This window comes from Camelina sativa, chromosome 7 (genome assembly GCF_000633955.1).
Source record: "Camelina sativa cultivar DH55 chromosome 7, Cs, whole genome shotgun sequence".
NCBI lineage: Eukaryota > Viridiplantae > Streptophyta > Magnoliopsida > Brassicales > Brassicaceae > Camelina > Camelina sativa.
The window spans coordinates 21,214,363-21,219,878 of NC_025691.1; the positions used below are offsets into that span (position 1 = coordinate 21,214,363).

Here is a 5,516-nt window from a genome sequence, read left to right on the forward strand (position 1 = left end):
ATATTCTGATGAAAAACTCCCTTTGCAGGTTATACGTCTTTTTTTGTACATCAAGGAGCACCATGGGATTCAAACAGCTTTTCAGTTCTTGGGCAATGTAATAGACATTAAAAATTTACACCAAACTCACAGTTAGAAGTGTCTTGAAACAATTATTTGTCATTTTCTGCTGTAACTTCAAGTATCCAAGAACGTTAGTTGCTAACATCTTCAGGTTGGTTAACAGATAAACACATTAAGGACTGAATCTGCTGATTCTTCCGAGGAGGACATTGAACAGGAGCACGTCGATGGAGCATTTATTGAGACAATTCTGTAAGTACTATGTATATTTTGAATCATTATTCTACGATCGTAGATCTATATTATTTCTATCCCCAATCCATAGGAAATTTGGATTGTATTTCTTAGCGCTCCTAAAGTTGGGTCTTTTATATTCTAGACCAAAGGTTAAATCACCCCCACAGGATATGTTGCTGAAACTGCAACAAGAGCACACTTTGAAAGAAGCATCTGAAGCAAGCTCCATGTTTGTATTTAAGCTGGGTCTGGCGAAATTGAAGTGTTCCTTTTTGATGAATGGCCTTGTCTTCGATTCTGTTGAGGTACTTTTGTGCATCTTTTTTAATTTGTTGAGCTTCTCAGATTTTGGTAGCTTATTGCAAGCATGTGTCTGATTCAATATTATAATTGTACATGCAAACCGTTTTTTTTACTTTTTAATCTGCATCAACTTTCACGTCTGCATAGTAAGAGCTTTTAATATTCTACGGCTGTGATTTTCTTAAGTCTATTGAAAATTGGTTCATGAAGCTAGCCCTTGTCTTTCCAGGAAGAAACTCTTTTAAATGCCATGAATGATGAGCTTCCTAAGATTCAAGAACAAGTTTATTACGGCCAGATAGAATCCCATACTAATGTTTTGGACAAATTGCTTTCGGAAAGTGGTCTTAGCCGTTACAATCCACAGGTGCGGAATTTCACTGGCAGCATATCTTGTAATATGCTTATGTGTTTGTTCATTACTAATTCCAAGAAGTGTCTGCCTCTCGTATTTGCATTGTTTGTAGATTATTAGTGGAGGAAAGAACAAACCAAGATTTGTGTCACTGGCTTCATCTACTAGGGAAGGGGAATCTATGTTGAATGATGTTAATTACTTGCATTCACATGAAAGTAACAAGAAATTTATATAGTCAACAGCTTCTGTCCATATCCCAAATGTGTTATCTTCTTAGGAAAACTCACTTAATATATATCTTTATAACAATTCCAGCTTCAGATGATGTAAAGTACGTGACTCATCTCCTTGCTGCTGATGTCGCAACGAAGAAAGGAATGAAATTGTTACATGAAGGAGTCCGTTACCTGGTTAGTTGATGTATTATTAGCTTTATGTCTCGTTCTTTACACCCTTTTCCTCGACCTGAAGTTGGATCCGCACATGGTATTGATGTTTCTTACATTTTCATTCAGATTGGAGGTTCCAAAAGTGCTCGTCTTGGAGTCTTATTTAGTAGCAGCCAGAATGCCGACCCAAATAGCCTTCTGTTTATAAAGTTTTTCGAAAAAACTGCTTCGTCATTTAGGTATGTGAGTTTTTTGTCTTACATGTGATAGGTAAAGTGTTCTCGATGATACTTTTGTTTGTGTCATTTCCTTACCTTCATCTCTGCTTGTTATGTTTGTTATCTAATTATTTGCAGTCATGAGGAAAAGGTGCTATACTTCTTGGATAAACTATGCTTGTTTTACGAGCGTGAATATCTGTTAAAAACATCAGTGGAATCAGCTAGCTCCCAAATGTTCGTTGATAAAGTCGCTGAGCTTGCTGAGGAGTATGGGCTATCTTCTAAGGCCTACCGATCTTGTCTCGCTGAATCGTTGGATGAACAATTACTTAAACGTTTGACAAAGGTATGCTGCTTTAAAAAATTCTAATATGCATGAAAGAATGTCGATACAAGAATCATCAGTTTTCTGTAAAAAGCAATGGTGTTAACAATGGTTTTGTTTATAATTGTTATGCAGGTCGCTAAATTCGTTTCTTGGGAACTTGGGCTTGAATCTGATGCAAATGCAATTATTTCAAATGGAAGGGTGTGTAAACCAACTTTTATCCTTTCCCGTAATTATATAGATTGCTTAATACTATTTACGTATTCTTAGTGTTAGTTCTTATATTTATGAACCTTCATCACATTCAATTATATATTTGACTAGGTGATATTTCCTGTCGATGAGAGGACATTTTTGGGCCAAGATTTACATCTTCTCGAGTCAATGGAGTTCAATCAAAGAGTAAAGCCTGTTCAAGAAATTATTGAAGGCATTGAATGGCAGGAAGTTGATCCCGATTTGCTGACAAGGTCTCTTGTTTTATGCTGTAACTGTTTCTCATTGTCTGCCAATTGCCAAACCAAAAAAAGAATTTTTTTAGTCGTAATGCTTTTCCTCCAAGTTCTTGGCGAGCAGCTTCTTTAGCTGCACATTTCTACAATTCTGTTCTTCTAGATATGGCTCTTTCTGGTTATTTTTATAGGCTTTATTCGCTCTTTAGACTGATGTTTCTTCTCATATTTTCTTCTTCAAGGAGAGATGTATGTTTTGACAATGGCTGATAAAATATTGTTTTTCCTTTTGTCGCACTTGCAGTAAGTATTTTAGCGATGTCTTCATGTTTGTGTCATCTGCAATGGCAACACGGGATCGTAGTTCTGAAAGTGCACGGTTTGAGGTGTTGAATTCAGAATACAGGTATGTATATTGGCTTTGTTAGTATTTACTTTTCTTTTCATTTTCTTAGGAGTTTAAGACTCTGCAACTAAGATGTCCATTTGTTTGTAGTGCGGTTTTGCTTGGAAATGAAAATGCAACTATACACATTGATGCTGTTATCGATCCTTTGAGCCCCACTGGTCAAAAACTAGCATCACTTCTTCAAGTTCTACAGAAACATGTTCAGACGAGCATGAGGATTGTTCTGAATCCCATGGTGAGTAAAACATATACTGCTTACATTATTGTTTAGAGTACATAATTATTGTTCTGAGCACCTAGATGTTCTAAGGGCTTACTCTTCTGGCCTTTATTATGTTTACTGATACTCTTGCTGAGATCGATATCTTTATGATATAACCGCTGCCTTACTGATGTGGTTAATTATGGGTATTTTTCATGTGCATTCTGTTTCAGTAGTAGTTATTTCTTTTTGGAAGATACATACTGTTCATGTGTCTGACCTAGAGTTCTTATTTCTTATTGGCAGAGTTCCCTTGTGGACATTCCTTTGAAGAATTACTACAGATATGTCTTACCTAATACGGTATGTTATTTAAAAAGATCTTCATAAAATTATATGACGGTCTGGTATTTTGTCCATATTCTCTGATCAAATTTTGATTCTGCTTTGTATCTTTTTTTCAGGACGATTACAGCAGTACAGGCTTTGACGTAGATGGGCCTAAGGCATTTTTTCCAAATATGCCATTGTCTAAGACACTTACCATGAATCTTGACGTTCCAGAGCCATGGCTTGTTGAACCAGTAATTGCCATGTATGGTATTTTCCCCTGAAATAAGAAAATGTGACTATGCTATTCTTTTTGGCTTTAAATATTTGTTAAGGCATTTGCTTGTTTAGTTCACTTATATTTGCTTATGCCTGACCTTTTGCTATTTTTTTTTCTCTTCTGGATTTGTCCTTGTCCAGCCATGATCTTGATAATATTTTGCTTGAGAACCTGGGAGATACCACTACACTGCAGGCAGTTTTTGAGGTTGAATCTCTTGTTCTTACAGGTTAGCTTTTCTATACTTATTATAAAATGAATTTGTTCATTCTATTATTATTAACATAACTCTTGCACAGGTCATTGCGCAGAAAAAGATNCGCTGGATGAATTTGTTCATGCTATTTGTTATTAACATAACTCTTGCACAGGTCATTGCGCAGAAAAAGATCATGAGGCTCCTCGTGGCCTTCAGCTGATTCTGGGAACCAAAAATAAACCGCATTTGGTTGATACCCTTGTAATGGCCAATTTGGGTTATTGGCAGATGAAAGTATCCCCTGGGGTTTGGTATTTACAACTTGCTCCGGGTAGAAGTTCTGAACTATACGTTTTGAAAGGAGGAAATGACGGGAATCAAGATCAATCCTCGCTGAAACGTATTACTATCGATGATCTGCGTGGTAAAGTTGTTCATCTAGAAGTAGTTAAGAGAAAGGGTAAGGAGCATGAGAAGTTGCTAGTTCCTTCTGACGATGATGATGGTGTGCAACAAAACAATGAAGTAAGTGCTTCTTTACTAGAATAGAAGATATACAAAAAAAACTATGGGTCCTTAAAAATCCTGGTTATTTATCCCCTGTTTTAGCGACGAAGCTGGAACTCAAATTTCTTGAAATGGGCGTCTGGTTTCGTTGGTGGTCGTCAACAATCAATGAAGGGAGATTCCAAAAAAGTGAGTAGCTTTTGTAATCTAGACTAACTTGTATGATTGTTGTAAACCTGTTTCATCTCAATTCTATTTGATTCTAACATGTGGGCTACCTTTGCAACAATTTTAATCTTGTGATATCTATCTATCATCTTTTCAGGAGCATGAGAAGGGTGGACGACAAGGGAAAACGATAAATATATTCTCCATCGCTTCAGGGCATTTGTAAGAGCTAACATTTTTTATCTGCTTGACCACATAGATTGACTTAGATAAACTGGAGTACTTTTAAGTGCATCATTCACGCATATGAAAAGACAATAATGTATGGTATATCTATGTCTGTATGTGGATATTCGTGTCAGAAGAGTTTTAAGTATATTATGTGAAGAAAAAAGTTTAATATATATTTTTTGGTATCGCTTCCTTTCTGATGCCGAGGCACTGCTTATGACAGATACGAGCGTTTCCTTAAGATCATGATTCTCAGTGTTTTGAAGAACACCAATCGTCCTGTAAAATTCTGGTTTATTAAGAATTATCTTTCTCCTCAGTTTAAGGTTGGTTCCTTTGCTTAAGATTGTCGTCTGTGTCTATCTATGTCTTCTTATCTCTAGATGCAAATTTATCTATAGTTTTTCAACCACTTTTAACTTAATGTGTATCACATTCTACTCTTGCAGGATGTGATTCCACATATGGCACAAGAATTCAACTTTGAGTATGAGCTGATTACTTACAAATGGCCTACCTGGTTGCATAAACAGAAAGAAAAGCAACGAATTATTTGGGCCTACAAAATTCTTTTCCTTGATGTTATATTTCCACTCTCATTGGAAAAGGTACATATGATCATATATCTTCATTTCTTTCTTGCGATTTTGATGCTTGCAAGATGCCACTATAAGGAATTCGACATGTATTCTGTAGGTTATATTTGTCGACGCAGATCAAATTATAAGGACAGACATGGGAGAACTGTATGATATGGATATTAAAGGAAGACCTCTTGCGTATACTCCTTTTTGTGACAACAACAGGGAAATGGATGGATATCGATTTTGGAGACAGGT

At 36.2% G+C, this 5,516-nt stretch overlaps 1 pseudogene; it reads left to right on the forward strand.

Annotated features, from left to right (window-relative positions):
- LOC104701786 overlaps window positions 1-5,516 on the forward strand; it is a 12,410-nt pseudogene that overhangs the window by 4,863 nt on the left and 2,031 nt on the right.